General features: G+C 50.6%; 3 non-coding genes across 3 annotated transcripts; all 3 read right to left on the reverse strand.

Moving 5' to 3' along the window:
- Positions 1-13,609: 13,609 nt before the first annotated feature.
- trnap-agg (transfer RNA proline (anticodon AGG)) lies at positions 13,610-13,681 on the reverse strand. Its single transcript has one exon. It is a non-coding gene; the product is annotated as a tRNA-Pro (tRNA).
- Positions 13,682-15,798: 2,117 nt separating this feature from the next.
- trnap-agg (transfer RNA proline (anticodon AGG)) lies at positions 15,799-15,870 on the reverse strand. The gene has a single exon. It is a non-coding gene; the product is annotated as a tRNA-Pro (tRNA).
- A 2,117-nt stretch (positions 15,871-17,987) lies between these two features.
- trnap-agg (transfer RNA proline (anticodon AGG)) lies at positions 17,988-18,059 on the reverse strand. The gene has a single exon. It is a non-coding gene; the product is annotated as a tRNA-Pro (tRNA).
- Between the last annotated feature and the right edge of the window lie 444 nt (positions 18,060-18,503).

Consider the following 18,503-nt stretch of genomic DNA (forward strand, 5'->3'; position numbering starts at 1 on the left):
AGTTTTGTCTTTGGGGTTTTATATCTCGGTATAACATTAAAGTCGCACAATAATTTCAACAAACTGGCGGCTCCCTTTTCTCCTCCTTGGGAGTCTTTTTACCCCATTTGCAGCGCTCGCACTTCTGCATGCATGCTTCACGAGTTATTAAATCAAATCTGTCTCCGCTGTCCGTAATATCAGGAAAGCATAGTTGTACATTCTTGGCAACATCAGGTTTTATCATCAGCAACATCAACCCACTCAAGTAAATTTGTTTTATTACTGTGGAAGTATCTTCATTCACTTCCTTCTCATCGGCTAACCCCGAGTATAATATCCATAAAGCTATAAACCTTTCTGTAAAATCTGAAACATCCTCACTTCCTTCTGCTGACATGCTGTCTAATCAGTTTTCGGTGGGTAATGCTCTTTCAAAAATCTCCACACTAATTCCCACCCTTCTCCTAGATTCTCTCTTAAGGCGTTCTATTTCTTCTTTTGCTGTTTCTTTTTCTGCATATATAACTTCGTTTCGTTCAGCCATTGCTTTTAGCTTTTCCATCAGAGATTTTTGTGTCTCATCTATGATATTCTGTTGAATTCTCAAATATTCCTCTAAATATTGTTTATTTTTATCCAAATGTTCATGCACTTTTCTACATTCCTGTTCAGCCTAAATTCCGTCCGACATATTTCTTTGTTTCACTTTGGATTAATCAAACTTTTTTTTTTCTTCACACCAAACCATTTTCACTTCTCCCACGCGCCCCGCGGAACCCCCCAGTCGAGACAAACTGACGAACTATCACAATTCAGGATCACGGACCAGGTTCCAAATCCTGGCTTTAAACACACAGTTGAATCGAGTTACCATTTTCGGCTCTTCTGCGAGTACAGTTCTAGTTACTACCTTCAGCCATACTGCAGTCGTGTACCAGGATGCAACACCTGGATTGTTTCGCACGGGCAGGGCGAGACGCTATTCCTTCAGCAATCCCTTTTTTTCTACCCCACCTTCACAAAACAGGCATCTAAAAACACATACACCATTAACTCATTTTTCTGTTGTACTTGCTTCAGCACCACAGCAACATGGAGAGGACAAGGGACTTTTTAGAAAAGAGGAGTCCTTACCTCTTTTTAGAAGCGGTCGCCTAACTTTTCCTCTCCATGTCCGTGTGGTTTAATTTAGATGGATACTTCTTCATCATTTGGGTTACATATCCGCCAATCTGCCTCCTCCTTTTTAGAGGACGTTGTAAACCTTTAGGAACAATATAATCTAGCAACAAGGTTATGTCACTGTAATTAGGCTTAAGACAATCAAGAACAAGGCTTGCCTTTCTTCGAAATTCTTTACGGTCATCAGGCAATTTAGGAAAAGACTTAACTAATGCAAATAATTCACTAGGAGACCAATGTCAATGTACATATGCTGGAGTTCCTTCTGGACCTGTTAAAGTCCACATTGGCATTTCACGAACAAGTGAAAAGGCTTTGGCTCCGGACCGCTTTCTAGTTTTGGTGGAGACTTTTTCTTTTTAGAAGGCATGGTCATGACTTTAGCTGCAGCTTGCTGTTCTTTAGTTTCAAGACTAGTCTTTTTTGAAGCTTCCCATTATTTCTGTGATTTCTCTTTCCATTACATAAGCTTTCCAATTCGCTTTCTTTCCGTTCTTATCCTTCTCTTCTTAGTTTCCCCTTCTTCAGAAAACTTATTTTTCCTAATTCAACTTTCCTCTGTCCATTCTGATTCACTTACAAAGATCCTTCATAGTTATGGGCCCCTAATTATCATATATAAATTATGTGCAAGTTCCCTTACACCTATTACCCTAGCTTTACAGTTCATGAACATAATTATTTTTTTTTTACTCTAACCCAGGCTATAATTGTTTCTCTGAATTTGTCGTACATGTACTTTTGCTGGACTGCTCGGTCCCATTTTCATCTTTGAATTTTAATTTCCCATTTTTACCAATCGGTGCCTTACTTAGAACCTTATCACATCAACTACTCCGCAGAGCAAAAAACACACGTCTGTGTTAAGATAAGTTCTTTATATGAGTCCCAGACTCATCAAACCCACGTGAGAACACCCCTGTGGCTCGCTTCTCAAACTATTAATTTTTAAGGATCACTTACTGGCGTCAGACAGCTGCCAATTCTCCAGACGCGTCTCTGGAAGGATAAACAATTTATCCTCTGAGGTTCGTCCAATTTTGCTAAAATTGTCAGGGTCCAGATGGAGTTTCAGCAGCCGTTCGCGTTCAGGTTTCTGATCCCGGACGAGCCCCCAAATTGTCATGGAACTATCAAGGAAGCCACAAGAGAGAGTTCTCACCTGAGTAAGGTCTTTATTTCAATATTGCAAGCCCTGCTGCCACTTCGCAAAGTGCAACCAGAGACTCAATTTGTTACAAGCAGTACAGGGTTTTTAAAAGATGTTGCGCTGTAAAAAAGCTCAGCGCTTTGTCCTTTCTAAAAGTTCCCCTTTCCCTAAGAGAAAACTGATTACATCAAAAAGCGAGAGAAGAAGCACTAGATTTGTTATTCAAAGCTAATCAGTTACTTTCAGCTAATTCTAACGACCCAGAAAGCATATATTGTTTTGGTACATTGTCTTCTAAAGTAACCTAAACAGTGTACTTTGTTGATACACTGTTTTCTAAAATTCTGCACGTACTGTAGCACAGCATTTACATCCTTGAAATATATTATCTTTGTAGATTAAGCTGACCCAGGGACGCCAAATAATGTAGGGAAAACCGGTCCAGGGACGCCAAATATGTAATCATAGTGGGTCTGTGAAGGCACCAGTTCTGTAGGGTTTGGGCATTCACTGAGACAATTATTAATTGTAGCAGTAAATCACAAAGTTGATTCTTTTGATGGCTTTAGAATCCAACCATGCGACATAACTCAAACAACGCACACACACAGGTACTAACACACGAGGATACATTTATTAATACATAGAATATGCATGTAAACCTAACAGATCTTATCGAGAGGGTTATCAGAATACAAAAGGTATATATTCAATCAGTTACAAAGTGTTACACATATCAAGAGGACATACATTCAGTATATCATTCATTAAGACCGTTTCGTAAAGTGAACTTGGTTACAACTTCTACATTAGATACTCAAACAAGTACATAACTCTTAGGAATTAAATTGATATCAACTGGTTTGGATAACAATTGAATTCTCGAGCTGTAATGCATTGAAGTTGAATACTCATCCAATCTTTGGGGATTCAGATCTCCTGCGGGCACAAAGAAACAGTTGCAGGCTGTTGCTGTCCAATCCGCGCTCTCTGGCTCCGTGCCAGGCTGTGCTGTGCGGCTTGCGACGGTGCGCTGCTGATGCTCACTGTTGGCTTAACTAGCAAAGTTTGTGCACAGGAGAAAAGATGACTGTGGGTCCCAGCAAGTCAGGAAGAGGACTGGTTCGTTCCTGATGAAGAGCTAGTTCTGAATAGTGATTCAGCTGTCCACAGTTCCGACCTGTTCACGAGGCCTGCTGCTGGTTACTCTCTGGCAACCTCCACTCTAGACTCTTAGAACAAAGGAAAGTTCTGGCACTCGGACACACTGGCCGTTCCGTGGTTGTCCGGGCTGAGTCTCAGGATGGTCAGGAGGCGCGCTGTGAGAATGTCCTGCCCTTGGGATTCTCCTTTGAATTCCCTTTAGAATTGTTGAATCTGAATCTGAATCTTGTCTGAATCTGAATCTGAATCTCAATCTCCCAGGCTCTCTGTGTTGCCTGTTTTACCTGGAGGAACTTCAGCTCATTGATTGGCTGAAAGTTCCATGGGCATCAGAGTCCCACGTGGGTTACTCGGCCCTACCAGTCCCTGATTGGTTGATCAAGGTGAGATATGAGTCACTTAGTCCTGACACTTAGTAATGCAGTCCAGATGTCCAACTGGCACTCCCTAAACAGATAGGCGCCAATGGATGACCATTGATCATGATAGCCAGGCTTAGCTAAGTGCATCCCCCTGTGGGAGCTGTCCTTATCAAAAGAAAACATCTTGCATGAATAGTTTCTCTGTGGCTGCACCACAGAGATGAACAGAGAAATGGGGCCTCATTTGGGAAGCTCAGAAACACTTAATTCTGCCTTATTATTTAAGCCTCACCGCTACATCTTAAAGCACCAATATATTTCTTGCAAAGCTCTCTACATTTTAAGAATCAATTTACTTATTAGATTTCCACTTCAAGACTTGTTCGGCTGGCGTTCTGGGAGTCGCGTTTATCAGAATTGTATTGAAATCGTTTCCCACAGAGCTCAGATGTCAAAGCACAGCAGCAGCTCTCCACAGCGATCCTCTATAGCGCCCTTTCTCCCGCAGCTCCGTCCTCATTGGAAGGAAGCAAGAGTGAAAGGCTGAAGTGAAATTGAGCGGGGACGAAGGCAGTGAAGAGAGAGAACGTGGGAAGAAGAGAAAAACGCAGGGGAAAAAAAGCAGCGTCGTAAAAGAGGTGACAGAGCTGTCCTCTCTATAAGTGGGGTGCCAGCGAGCTTTGCTCTAGCTTACGGCCACACCCCCTTGAGCATGCCTGATCTTGAAAGCTGAACAGGGATGGGCCTGGTTAGTACTTGGATGGGAGACAGCCTGGGAATACCAGGTGCTTTTAAGCGCAGGAGGTGCCCTATCCCCGCTCGCTCGCTCATTCCCCTGTTCACAAGTGCAGTGCGGCTTGTCCGTCTGTTTATTTGTCAGCTCTGGCGAGACACGGGTGCTTGTGTATTAGCGTGAGCGTTTTTTTTATTCTGATCATGAACAGTTTTACAAGTCCGCAAAGGATCGAGGAAAGGTTTATCACCAGCTGAAAAGAGACACAGCGCTTCCGCTGTGGAGACTTGTTCGGCTGGCGTTCGGGGAGTCGCGTTTTTCAGAATTGTATTGAGATCGTTTTCCACAGAGCTCAGATGTCAAAGCACAGCAGCAGCTCTCAAAAAAGCAGCGTCGTAAAAGAGGTGACGGAGCTGTCCTCTCTATAAGAAGAAGAAGAAGAAGAGGAACAGAGGATTTGTTTGTCTTAAGTTAGACTTTGTTTTTTTGTGTTTTTTTGGTGTTTTTGGTTGATTTTTGAAGCCCTCCCCTTCAGCCTAGCTCTGTTTGGGGAGGGGAGAGACTTTTGGTTTTTTTTTGTTGCTTTTTTGTTGCTTTCTGAGTCCTGTTTGTGTTTTAATGGAAGGAAAAAACATGGAGGCAGAGAATGTTATTGTAGTGTAGGTAAGAGAAGGATGAGGAATTTGGACCGACCCCCCCGGCGGGTTTTTGCAAGGGCGCATACTGTTGTGGTGGATGTGAGCGCCGTGGAGAAACCGTCTGCGGGTGCTATTATCGCAGCTGTGTACGGCGTCTGTGGGGAGGGCTCTCTTTTTGCCTGCCGCCCCCAGACGCCAAAAGAGTTTGAACTGACTCTGGACTCAAAAGAACATGCGGACGCGGTGGCTGTGGGGCTGGATGTGCAGGGCACACCCTGCTACTGCCGCTGGCTGGAGCGGAAGGAGGTAGTGGTGTCCTTCCTCCACCTCCCGGCATATATCTCAGATTAGACTATCAAGGAGAAGCTGAGTAGCTGGGGGGTGAGAGTCATTTCGGACATCAGGATGCGCCACTACCCCGGGACCACCATTGCTGATGGCACGAGGTTTGTTCGGATTCGCTTTCCCGATCATGTAGCCTCGTTGCCATACAGCACCCGCTTCGCCACGGCAGAGGGGGGGCAGTACTTCAGGGTCCTCCACGACCAGCAACAAAGGGTGTGTCATGTCTGCCTGGACTTGGGGCACATCGCCAAGGACTGCCCTGAGTTCCTCTTCTATGAGTGCAGACAGCCCGGCCATCGCGCCAGGAAATGCACCGCTGCCAAGTGCCCGGACTGCCTCCATGCGCTCATGAGCTGCAACTGCGAGCCAGAGCCGGAAGATCCAGCCGCCGCAGGAGCAGCTGCCCGCAATGCTGAGGGGGTTGAAGATGGACTACGAGTGGCCACTGCAGCTGAGCATGGAGAGTTGCTAGCAGCGGCGCCCCAGGACCCCAGTGAGCCAGCAACGCCCCAGCCGGTGATGGGAGAGAGGCAGAGGAGGCCCCTCCAATCCTGGGTACAGCGCAGCAGAAAGGAGCCGGGGACCAGCCAGCATCTCCACCAGCAGAGGCGCCCCGTTGCCCTAACAATCCTGCTGCATCCCACTCTGTGCCGCAAGAGAAGCAGAGGGAGGTTGCTCCACAACATGCGGCGGTGCAGCGTGGTGCAGCTGAGATCCTACGGGCACCACCACCACCAGAGGCTGCCCCTCAGCGTACCAGTGGGCTTTTGACACCCAAGCCTGTGCAGGGAGAGAGGCAGAGGGAGGAGGCGACGGCACCAGCACCACCACCACCATCACCGTCAGCGGTTCCCCAGCTGTGGGCAAGCCGGGGTACAACCGCCTGGGCCCTCGAAGGCTGGAATCCAGTGGCACCACGTCAGGCCTCAGCCCAACCTGAAGCCCAGTTCAAGAGTTGTCCGCAGACCCATCCCTGATGTCTCTGCGGTGGCGGAGACAGGAGGTGGGGAGGAAGCGGCAAGTGTTGGCAATGAGAATGTGGCAGAAAGGGCGGGGGAACTGTCGCGCGGGCCGGAGAATTAGTTTCACTCTTATGGCCATATGCGTGATGGCAACTTTCGCCTCTTTAAACGCCAACGGGCTGAGGGACTGAGCAAAGCTGGGGGCAGTGTTAGCTCTGCTGGGGCGGACGGATGTTGTCTGCCTCCAGGAGACCTTCTGGGACGAGGAGTGTGTCCGGAAGGTGCGAGCACAGTGGGACGGGGAGCTGTTTTACAGCAACACCTCCAGCCTGTGCAGGAGGGGGGTGGCTGTGCTGGTGAGGAGGGGAGTGTACGAGAGCGTAAGGCTCCTGCACCGCGACACGTAGGGCCAGCTCCTGCAGGTCTGTCTTGGGTTTCCTGGACAGTCCGTGCTGCTGAGCAACATCTACGCCCCCAATGGGGAAGCTGAGCGGCTCGCCTTCTTCAAGCAGCTGGAGGCGAGCTGCTTTCAGCAGCCAGGGCTGGTCGTCGGAGATTTTAACTGTGCACTGAGTGCGCTCGATGTCGCGGTTGGGATGACCTTTAAGAGCAGTGCTGCTCGCAGCTTCCTGGAGCGCAGTGCGGAAGCTCACTGGTTCGTGGATGCGTGGCGTCAGGCTTAGTGTGCGCGGAGGGACTTTTCTCGGCGGCAGGTCGTCGAAGGTGTCTTGAGACAGAGCCGGATCGACCTGTTGCAGGGGCACATGAGTCTCTTCCCGTGCCTGAGCCAGATGCGCTATGTGTTCATGACCCTGAGCGACCATGCTGTGCTTCACTTTTCTCTAGCAGGGGCACAGGAGGACCGGTGCCCCGGCCTCTGGTGCTTTAATAAGGCGCTCCTGGGGAGGCTTCATTCTGTCAGGGCATAGAAGACCTTATCCGGCAGCAGCTGCAGTGTCCCCTGTATAGGTCAGAAAAGCTGGTCTGGAGGGATAATCTCAAGTACGCCATCAAAGAGTTCAGTATCTAGTATGGCCTGTCCCGGGGGCGGGAGAAGGCCAGGCGGGAGAGACAGCTTCGGGCTCGGATCACCTCAGAGCTCGGGCTCCTGGCAGATCACGGCGGGGGCTGCGAGCTCTTGCTGGAGCTGAGGGGTGAGCTGCAAGCCCTGGAGGAGGAGAAGTGGAGAGGAGCCAGGGTGCGCAGCAGAGCCCAGTATCTGGCCGAGGGCGAGAAGAGCACGAGGTTCTTTTTCGGCCTGGAGCAGGAGAGGCAGCGCAGCTCCTTCATCGAGGAGCTGGTGGGAGAGGACGGTGTGCGGCTCTCTGCCCCCGAGGCCGTTAGGAATGAGGTGTTTTCTTTTTATAGCGCCTTGTTCTGGCCGAAGTGGTGGATGAGCAGCAGACCCGGGCCATGCTGGCTTGGGTGAGTACCCGCCTGTCACAGAGCGATCGTGAGCTCTGTGACAGTGCGCTGAGCTTGGAGGAAGTGCTTGAAGCACTTCGGGGCTCGTCTCCTAACAAGAGCCCTGGGTGGGACGGGCTCTCCTCCAAGCTCTACAGACACTTTCAGCAGTCCCTGGGGCCCCTCCTTCTGGAGGTGTTCCAGGAGATTGCCAGGACCGGCGCTCTGACCCCATCTATGAGAAGGGGGGTGATCTCTCTTGTCTACAAAAAGCAGGGGGATCCCTCCCTTTTGAAAAACTTTCGCCCGATCAGTCTGTTGAACACAGACTATAAGATACTAACTCGTGTTCTCTCCCTCAGGCTTGGGAAGGTTCTGCCCAGGATCCTGTCGCCTTCGCAGACCTACTGCGTCAAGTGGAGAGACATCGCGGACACGGTGTGCTCCATCAGAGATGTTGTGGACCTTATGCGGGAGCAGCCGAGGGGTGGATACGTCCTGAAACTGGACCAGGAGAAGGCCTTCGACAGGGTGGAGCATTCCTTCCTGTTTGAGGTCTTGAAGAGCTTTGGCTTCGGCGAGGCCTTCATCTCCTGGGTGAGGCTCGTGTACAAGGGGATCGTGAGCTGTGTCAAGGTGAATGGTTCCCTCACGAGCTTCTTTCCAGTGACCTTGCCTGGGGGCACCGCCACCTCGTTGATCTACCAATATGCTGACGACACCAGACTGACGTTGGCAGAGGTGGCGGAGATCTCGGCCATTTTAGAGGTGGTGCAGGCCTACTGCGCTGCCTCGGGCGCCAAGGTAAACTTGGAGAAGTCTGAGGTCATGCCGGTGGGGAGGGCAGACCTTGCCCCGCTCTTCGGTTACCCTTTCAGGGTTGAGACGGGTCACCTGAAGGTCCTTGGCATCTACATTAACGCTGATGAGCAGGCCACTGGGCTTCTCCTGTGGAAGGAGAAGCTCATTAAGATGAGGGCAAATTAAATCGGTGGAGACACAGGTCCCTGACCCTAAAGGGAAGGGTCCTGCTCGTTAACACACTGTGCCTGTCCCTCTTGTGGTACCCACTGTCTGTGATGCCTCTTCCTGAACGGGTAGAGAATGAGATTAGGCAACTGGTGGTGGGATTCGTGTGGGAGGGGAAGCCTCCGCGGGTCACTCATGACACCCTCATTGGGAAAATCTCCAGGGGTGGGCTGAAGCTGTGTGATGTAGGCCTGAAGCTGAAAAGCTTTAGGCTGAAAGTAGTGAAGAAGTTCCTTGACCTGGATAATGTCAGCATTTGGAAGATTGGTATGGGAAGCTACCTCGAGACTTGCGGGGGCTTGGGGCAGGAGACTCTCCTGGTGAGGCTGACTCCGGGGTTGATAAAACATCTGCCCTCCTTTTACAGGGAGGTCCTGCTGGCGAGGGGGTAGTTCATGTCCCAGCATGTCTCCTACACGCCGGAGACCCGGGCCCAGATTCTGGAACAGCCTCTGTTCCTCGACCCCCTGCTGGTGTCTCGATGGAACAGGCAGCTCTACGAGGCTGGCATATCCAAGGTCAAGGATCTTCTTTATGAAGTAAAGGACGGATTTCTGCCCACCCAGGCTATTGTCGACGCTGTGCGAGAGGTCGACGACGAGCTGCCTGTCAGTAAGATCCGTCAGGATTACGAGCAGCTCAAACTCGGTCTCCCGGACAGTTGGCTGGAGAAGCTCCATCTACAAGACGGGGCAGCAGGCCCAGCCTGGCCGGAGCTGAGGGTGAAGTGGGGGGACCGTGGGGTGGACCTCCTGGGGTTCACCACCAGCATGTTCTACAGGCTGATGGTGGCGAAACGCTTCAGAGTGCCGGTCTCAGAGGTGTTCTGGGGTAAGATCTTCCCCCAGCTCGAGCCAGGGCATACTTGACGGATCTGCTGGATGGCCTGTTTCGCTCTGTTCGAGGAGCTGTTCTTGACGGGGTGCCCTGGAAAGAGCTGTTCCTCTTTGGGTACCGCGGGTCTGAGAGGGGGGTTAACGCCATTTTAGTAAACCTCCTCCTCAGCCTAACGAGGACAGCTGTCTGGGAGAGGAGGAACCTCATGATGTACAATGGCCTGAAGCCAGACCTTGTCAGGCTGTGCATTGCCAGGGTGAAGGACTGCTTCTCTCTCAGCCTGGCCTACTGCAGGGCTGAGAGGCGGATGGCCGACTTTCGCAGAATCTTCTTAAAAAATAACATCTTTGTGGACCTGCGGGAGGAAGGCCTGTACTTCCGGCTCTGAGATGGGGGTGTCTTTGAACAAAAGACACACACGGCTCCACCCTTTTCCAACCCTGAATAGCATTGGCGAGTTGAATAGCATTCAATTCACATCGAATAGCATTGGCCCCTGAATAGCCCCTGAATAGCATTGGCGTAGCTCAGCACTGGGCCACTGGGCACAATTTCCCACCGTTTCCAGAGTGTAGTGGTTATCATGTTATCACGTTAGACCGTTACACAGACAGTTTCCATGAGACGTTGGACTTCCGATATTTAGAAGGATCCGTTTTTCAAGAAACATTTAAATTGATTCTTTTATCAAGCTCGTAGTTTTCCTTCAAATCTTGAAAGCTCTCAGTGAGAACATCATAGGTTGCAGGACGCCCCGTAACTTGATTACTTCAACAGAAAGAAGAGCAGACAGCTCGACAAATATGTGAGGCGCAGAGAGCGCAAGGCGAGCCGCACACGTTTCGGTGGCTGAGAGAGGGCAGTTTTTGCTTCTGCATTTCCCAAGTAAGGACGCATGACAACAAGCGATCGCGGTGCTCATCTACGACACAGTGGTGATAAGTTTTCAGTACGTGTTCTTTTGAACGAGCAATGAGGTTGCCGCCTTGGACAGCTGACTGCACGCTCTCATTGTGCCACGTGATGAGAATTCACCAGGCTCGTTCAGTCATTAGTCACATTCCATCGTTTGCCATAAGCAGACGCTGCGAAGTGATGTGGATATCAGTTCCCAGTCTTGTGGAAGAGGAGGAAAAGAGCACACGAGGGCTCGTCCAGGAGTTGAACCCGGGACCTTTCGCACCCTAAGCGAGAATCATACCACTAGACCAACGAGCCACAGCAGCACTTTCCATTTCAATTTGTCAGCGAGCTTGAGGATGGGGAGAGGCGCCATTCGCTCGTCCAGTCAGACCTTCATCAATAAGTCAAGAAAGCTGCAATTACACGACTGCCTTGCAGACGAAGGGCAGTGAACTGTGCCCGGTAAGAGGGGAACAAGCGGCACTAGGTGACGCCGAGGCATAAGTCCCAGCGAGGGGGGTTGGCTTGTATGGTACAGCGCTTGCTTTGCATGTGGGAGATAGCAGGATCAATTCCCGCATCCTCCAGGTGTGTGCTTAGAGCTTGATGTGCCGAAAGGCGTCCTTTAGCCTGTGGTCCCGCCTTACATGGAGAGCATCGTGCAGCTGTCAAGCGTTTCGCAGCCACGCCCCCTTTTCATCTTCTCTCTGGCTTAAGCGTCACTCCGCCCCTCTCTCTTGACATTTCATGTCAGCATGTCAGAAGTCCGAGTGACATTTTTAATGGCTGAGTGAGGGCACGATGCTGAAGCAGAGAGGCCACTTCAGCCACAGAGACTTGTGCTAGGTGAGATCTGAAAGACGGACTCGCAACAGAAACAGACCAAAAATGTATCGGTGAGATCAAAAGGCAAATGCAACATTCAGCAGAGGGCGTCTAAAGATTAGGGAACGGGCGACTGAAATCCATGTGAGGCAAACTTTCCGGTGTGTGTACTGCAGCTGGGCTTGTTGGCGTAATTGGTAGTGCGTCAGTCTCGTCATCTGAAGGGCCTGAGTTTGATCCTCACACGGGGCAGGGCTGCTTCCTCTCTTGCTCTTTTCAAACACTTGCGGCAACTGTTCGCTCATAACCACGTCTGGAATGCGTGACCTTTACACGGGCGAGAAGCAACGCCGCATCCCTTTTCTAAAGAACATTCACATTCAGAAATAAGTCAAGAAATTTGCCATTACTTTCGCTCGCACTGCTGTCAGCCTGCCCATGTTGCCAAAGAAAGATTCACTCGGCGTCAACATGACAGAACAGCGATCACTTGAAAACAATGTTCCACACTCCGTAAGCAAGAACTTCAGTGTTTGCAGTCACCCGATATGCCGATAGTCAAAGGAGCGCAAAACACGAAGCGTCAAAAGACAAGATGAGTTGATGGAAAGAGCGTTGAATTGATGAGCACAAAAGTTCAGCTCGTACAATAGGCAACGAAGGTCTCAGCGTCGTCATCGCACTTGAAAGGACTGCCTTGCAGACCAAGGGCAGTGGGCGGTGCCCGGTAAGAGGGGCAGAGGCGGTAAGACATGATGCCGAGACGCATGAAGCGAGGGGGATTAGCTCAAATGGTAGAGCGCTCGCTTAGCATGCAAGAGGTAGCGGGATCGATGCCCGCATCCTCCAGGTCTGAGTTTGGATCTCCGGAAGCCCGGTGCTCTTGTTTAGCTTCTGCGACTTCTGACAGGTGCTCCTCCGTTGCGGAGAGAATGTCCTTCAGTTGTCAAGCGTTGAAGGGCCACACCTCCTTCCCAACTTCAGTCTGCACTGAGTGCGTCTCCGGCATTTTCTCGTCCAATTTGTCAGCTAAGCAAGTGAAAAGTATATCCGAGTGAAAACAGTGCTGATAATACTCTCACGAATTGTTAGAAGACGTGCTTTTGATCATCGATTGCTTAACAATCACATTCGTTCGACTTGAGCCATCAAGCTCGTAGTTTTCCTTCAAATCTTGAAAGCTCTCAGTGAGAACATCATAGGCTGCAGGACGCCCCGTAACTTGATTACTTCAACAGAAAGAAGAGCAGACAGCTCGACAAATATGTGAGGCGCAGAGAGCGCAAGGCGAGCCGCACATGCAAGAGGTAGCGGGATCGATGCCCGCATCCTCCAGGTCTGAGTTTGGATCTCCGGAAGCCCGGTGCTCTTGTTTAGCTTCTGCGACTTCTGACAGGTGCTCCTCCGTTGCGGAGAGAATGTCCTTCAGTTGTCAAGCGTTGAAGGGCCACACCTCCTTCCCAACCTCAGTCTGCACTGAGTGCGTCTCCGGCATTTTCTCGTCCAATTTGTCAGCTTAGCAAGTGAAAAGTATATCCGAGTGAAAACAGTGCTGATAATACTCTCACGAATTGTTAGAAGACGTGCTTTTGATCATCGATTGCTTAACAATCACATTCGTTCGACTTGAGCCATCAAGCTCGTAGTTTTCCTTCAAATCTTGAAAGCTCTCAGTGAGAACATCATAGGCTGCAGGACGCCCCGTAACTTGATTACTTCAACAGAAAGAAGAGCAGACAGCTCGACAAATATGTGAGGCGCAGAGAGCGCAAAGCGAGCCGCACACGTTTCGGTGGCTGAGAGAGGGCAGTTTTTGCTTCTGCATTTCCCAAGTAAGGACGCATGACAACAAGCGATCGCGGTGCTCATCTACGACACAGTGGTGATGAGTTTTCAGTACGTGTTCTTTTGAACGAGCAATGAGGTTGCCGCCTTGGACAGCTGACTGCACGCTCTCATTGTGCCACGTGATGAGAATTCACCAGGCTCGTTCAGTCATTAGTCACATTCCATCGTTTTCCATAAGCAGACGCTGCGAAGTGATGTGGATATCAGTTCCCAGTCTTGTGGAAGAGGGGGAAAAGAGCACACGAGGGCTCGTCCGGGAGTTGAACCCGGGACCTCTCGCACCCTAAGCGAGAATCATACCACTAGACCAACGAGCCACAGCAGCACTTTCCATTTCAATCTGTCAGCGAGCTTGAGGATGGGGAGAGGCGCCATTCGCTCGTCCAGTCAGACCTTCATCAATAAGTCAAGAAAGCTGCAATTACACGACTGCCTTGCAGACGAAGGGCAGTGAACTGTGCCCGGTAAGAGGGGAACAAGCGGCACTAGGTGACGCCGAGGCATAAGTCCCAGCGAGGGGGGTTGGCTTGTATGGTACAGCGCTTGCTTTGCATGTGGGAGATAGCAGGATCAATTCCCGCATCCTCCAGGTGTGTGCTTAGAGCTTGATGTGCCGAAAGGCGTCCTTTAGCCTGTGGTCCCGCCTTACATGGAGAGCATCGTGCAGCTGTCAAGCGTTTCGCAGCCACGCCCCCTTTTCATCTTCTCTCTGGCTTAAGCGTCACTCCGCCCCTCTCTCTTGACATTTCATGTCAGCATGTCAGAAGTCCGAGTGACATTTTTAATGGCTGAGTGAGGGCACGATGCTGAAGCAGAGAGGCCACTTCAGCCACAGAGACTTGTGCTAGGTGAGATCTGAAAGACGGACTCGCAACAGAAACAGACCAAAAATGTATCGGTGAGATCAAAAGGCAAATGCAACATTCAGCAGAGGGCGTCTAAAGATTAGGGAACGGGCGACTGAAATCCATGTGAGGCAAACTTTCCGGTGTGTGTACTGCAGCTGGGCTTGTTGGCGTAATTGGTAGTGCGTCAGTCTCGTCATCTGAAGGGCCTGAGTTTGATCCTCACACGGGGCAGGGCTGCTTCCTCTCTTGCTCTTTTCAAACACTTGCGGCAACTGTTCGCTCATAACCACGTCTGGAATGCGTGACCTTTACACGGGCAAGAAGCAACGCCGCATCCCTTTTCTAAAGAACATTCACATTCAGAAATAAGTCAAGAAATTTGCCATTACTTTCGCTCGCACTGCTGTCAGCCTGCCCATGTTGCCAAAGAAAGATTCACTCGGCGTCAACATGACAGAACAGCGATCACTTGAAAACAATGTTCCACACTCCGTAAGCAAGAACTTCAGTGTTTGCAGTCACCCGATATGCCGATAGTCAAAGGAGCGCAAAACACGAAGCGTCAAAAGACAAGATGAGTTGATGGAAAGAGCGTTGAATTGATGAGCACAAAAGTTCAGCTCGTACAATAGGCAACGAAGGTCTCAGCGTCGTCATCGCACTTGAAAGGACTGCCTTGCAGACCAAGGGCAGTGGGCGGTGCCCGGTAAGAGGGGCAGAGGCGGTAAGACATGATGCCGAGACGCATGAAGCGAGGGGGATTAGCTCGAATGGTAGAGCGCTCGCTTAGCATGCAAGAGGTAGGGGGATCGATGCCCGCATCCTCCAGGTCTGAGTTTGGATCTCCGGAAGCCTGGTGCTCTTGTTTAGCTTCTGCGACTTCTGACAGGTGCTCCTCCGTTGCGGAGAGAATGTCCTTCAGTTGTCAAGCGTTGAAGGGCCACACCTCCTTCCCAACCTCAGTCTGCACTGAGTGCGTCTCCGGCATTTTCTCGTCCAATTTGTCAGCTTAGCAAGTGAAAAGTATATCCGAGTGAAAACAGTGCTGATAATACTCTCACGAATTGTTAGAAGACGTGCTTTTGATCATCGATTGCTTAACAATCACATTCGTTCGACTTGAGCCATCAAGCTCGTAGTTTTCCTTCAAATCTTGAAAGCTCTCAGTGAGAACATCATAGGCTGCAGGACGCCCCGTAACTTGATTACTTCAACAGAAAGAAGAGCAGACAGCTCGACAAATATGTGAGGCGCAGAGAGCGCAAAGCGAGCCGCACACGTTTCGGTGGCTGAGAGAGGGCAGTTTTTGCTTCTGCATTTCCCAAGTAAGGACGCATGACAACAAGCGATCGCGGTGCTCATCTACGACACAGTGGTGATGAGTTTTCAGTACGTGTTCTTTTGAACGAGCAATGAGGTTGCCGCCTTGGACAGCTGACTGCACGCTCTCATTGTGCCACGTGATGAGAATTCACCAGGCTCGTTCAGTCATTAGTCACATTCCATCGTTTTCCATAAGCAGACGCTGCGAAGTGATGTGGATATCAGTTCCCAGTCTTGTGGAAGAGGGGGAAAAGAGCACACGAGGGCTCGTCCGGGAGTTGAACCCGGGACCTCTCGCACCCTAAGCGAGAATCATACCACTAGACCAACGAGCCACAGCAGCACTTTCCATTTCAATCTGTCAGCGAGCTTGAGGATGGGGAGAGGCGCCATTCGCTCGTCCAGTCAGACCTTCATCAATAAGTCAAGAAAGCTGCAATTACACGACTGCCTTGCAGACGAAGGGCAGTGAACTGTGCCCGGTAAGAGGGGAACAAGCGGCACTAGGTGACGCCGAGGCATAAGTCCCAGCGAGGGGGGTTGGCTTGTATGGTACAGCGCTTGCTTTGCATGTGGGAGATAGCAGGATCAATTCCCGCATCCTCCAGGTGTGTGCTTAGAGCTTGATGTGCCGAAAGGCGTCCTTTAGCCTGTGGTCCCGCCTTACATGGAGAGCATCGTGCAGCTGTCAAGCGTTTCGCAGCCACGCCCCCTTTTCATCTTCTCTCTGGCTTAAGCGTCACTCCGCCCCTCTCTCTTGACATTTCATGTCAGCATGTCAGAAGTCCGAGTGACATTTTTAATGGCTGAGTGAGGGCACAATGCTGAAGCAGAGAGGCCACTTCAGCCACAGAGACTTGTGCTAGGTGAGATCTGAAAGACGGACTCGCAACAGAAACAGACCAAAAATGTATCGGTGAGATCAAAAGGCAAATGCAACATTCAGCAGAGGGCGTCTAAAGATTAGGGAACGGGCGACTGAAATCCATGTGAGGCAAACTTTCCGGTGTGTGTACTGCAGCTGGGCTTGTTGGCGTAATTGGTAGTGCGTCAGTCTCGTCATCTGAAGGGCCTGAGTTTGATCCTCACACGGGGCAGGGCTGCTTCCTCTCTTGCTCTTTTCAAACACTTGCGGCAACTGTTCGCTCATAACCACGTCTGGAATGCGTGACCTTTACACGGGCAAGAAGCAACGCCGCATCCCTTTTCTAAAGAACATTCACATTCAGAAATAAGTCAAGAAATTTGCCATTACTTTCGCTCGCACTGCTGTCAGCCTGCCCATGTTGCCAAAGAAAGATTCACTCGGCGTCAACATGACAGAACAGCGATCACTTGAAAACAATGTTCCACACTCCGTAAGCAAGAACTTCAGTGTTTGCAGTCACCCGATATGCCGATAGTCAAAGGAGCGCAAAACACGAAGCGTCAAAAGACAAGATGAGTTGATGGAAAGAGCGTTGAATTGATGAGCACAAAAGTTCAGCTCGTACAATAGGCAACGAAGGTCTCAGCGTCGTCATCGCACTTGAAAGGACTGCCTTGCAGACCAAGGGCAGTGGGCGGTGCCCGGTAAGAGGGGCAGAGGCGGTAAGACATGATGCCGAGACGCATGAAGCGAGGGGGATTAGCTCGAATGGTAGAGCGCTCGCTTAGCATGCAAGAGGTAGCGGGATCGATGCCCGCATCCTCCAGGTCTGAGTTTGGATCTCCGGAAGCCCGGTGCTCTTGTTTAGCTTCTGCGACTTCTGACAGGTGCTCCTCCGTTGCGGAGAGAATGTCCTTCAGTTGTCAAGCGTTGAAGGGCCACACCTCCTTCCCAACCTCAGTCTGCACTGAGTGCGTCTCCGGCATTTTCTCGTCCAATTTGTCAGCTTAGCAAGTGAAAAGTATATCCGAGTGAAAACAGTGCTGATAATACTCTCACGAATTGTTAGAAGACGTGCTTTTGATCATCGATTGCTTAACAATCACATTCGTTCGACTTGAGCCATCAAGCTCGTAGTTTTCCTTCAAATCTTGAAAGCTCTCAGTGAGAACATCATAGGCTGCAGGACGCCCCGTAACTTGATTACTTCAACAGAAAGAAGAGCAGACAGCTCGACAAATATGTGAGGCGCAGAGAGCGCAAGGCGAGCCGCACACGTTTCGGTGGCTGAGAGAGGGGAGTTTTTGCTTCTGCATTTCCCAAGTAAGGACGCATGACAACAAGCAATCGCGGTGCTCATCTACGACACAGTGGTGATGAGTTTTCAGTACGTGTTCTTTTGAACGAGCAATGAGGTTGCCGCCTTGGACAGCTGACTGCACGCTCTCATTGTGCCACGTGATGAGAATTCACCAGGCTCGTTCAGTCATTAGTCACATTCCATCGTTTGCCATAAGCAGACGCTGCGAAGTGATGTGGATATCAGTTCCCAGTCTTGTGGAAGAGGAGGAAAAGAGCACACGAGGGCTCGTCCGGGAGTTGAACCCGGGACCTCTCGCACCCTAAGCGAGAATCATACCACTAGACCAACGAGCCACAGCAGCACTTTCCATTTCAATCTGTCAGCGAGCTTGAGGATGGGGAGAGGCGCCATTCGCTCGTCCAGTCAGACCTTCATCAATAAGTCAAGAAAGCTGCAATTACACGACTGCCTTGCAGACGAAGGGCAGTGAACTGTGCCCGGTAAGAGGGGAACAAGCGGCACTAGGTGACGCCGAGGCATAAGTCCCAGCGAGGGGGGTTGGCTTGTATGGTACAGCGCTTGCTTTGCATGTGGGAGATAGCAGGATCAATTCCCGCATCCTCCAGGTGTGTGCTTAGAGCTTGATGTGCCGAAAGGCGTCCTTTAGCCTGTGGTCCCGCCTTACATGGAGAGCATCGTGCAGCTGTCAAGCGTTTCGCAGCCACGCCCCCTTTTCATCTTCTCTCTGGCTTAAGCGTCACTCCGCCCCTCTCTCTTGACATTTCATGTCAGCATGT

The sequence above is a fragment of the Lepisosteus platostomus genome, chromosome 5, assembly GCF_059453375.1.
Source record: "Lepisosteus platostomus isolate fLepPlt1 chromosome 5, fLepPlt1.hap1, whole genome shotgun sequence".
Lineage (NCBI taxonomy): Eukaryota > Metazoa > Chordata > Actinopteri > Semionotiformes > Lepisosteidae > Lepisosteus > Lepisosteus platostomus.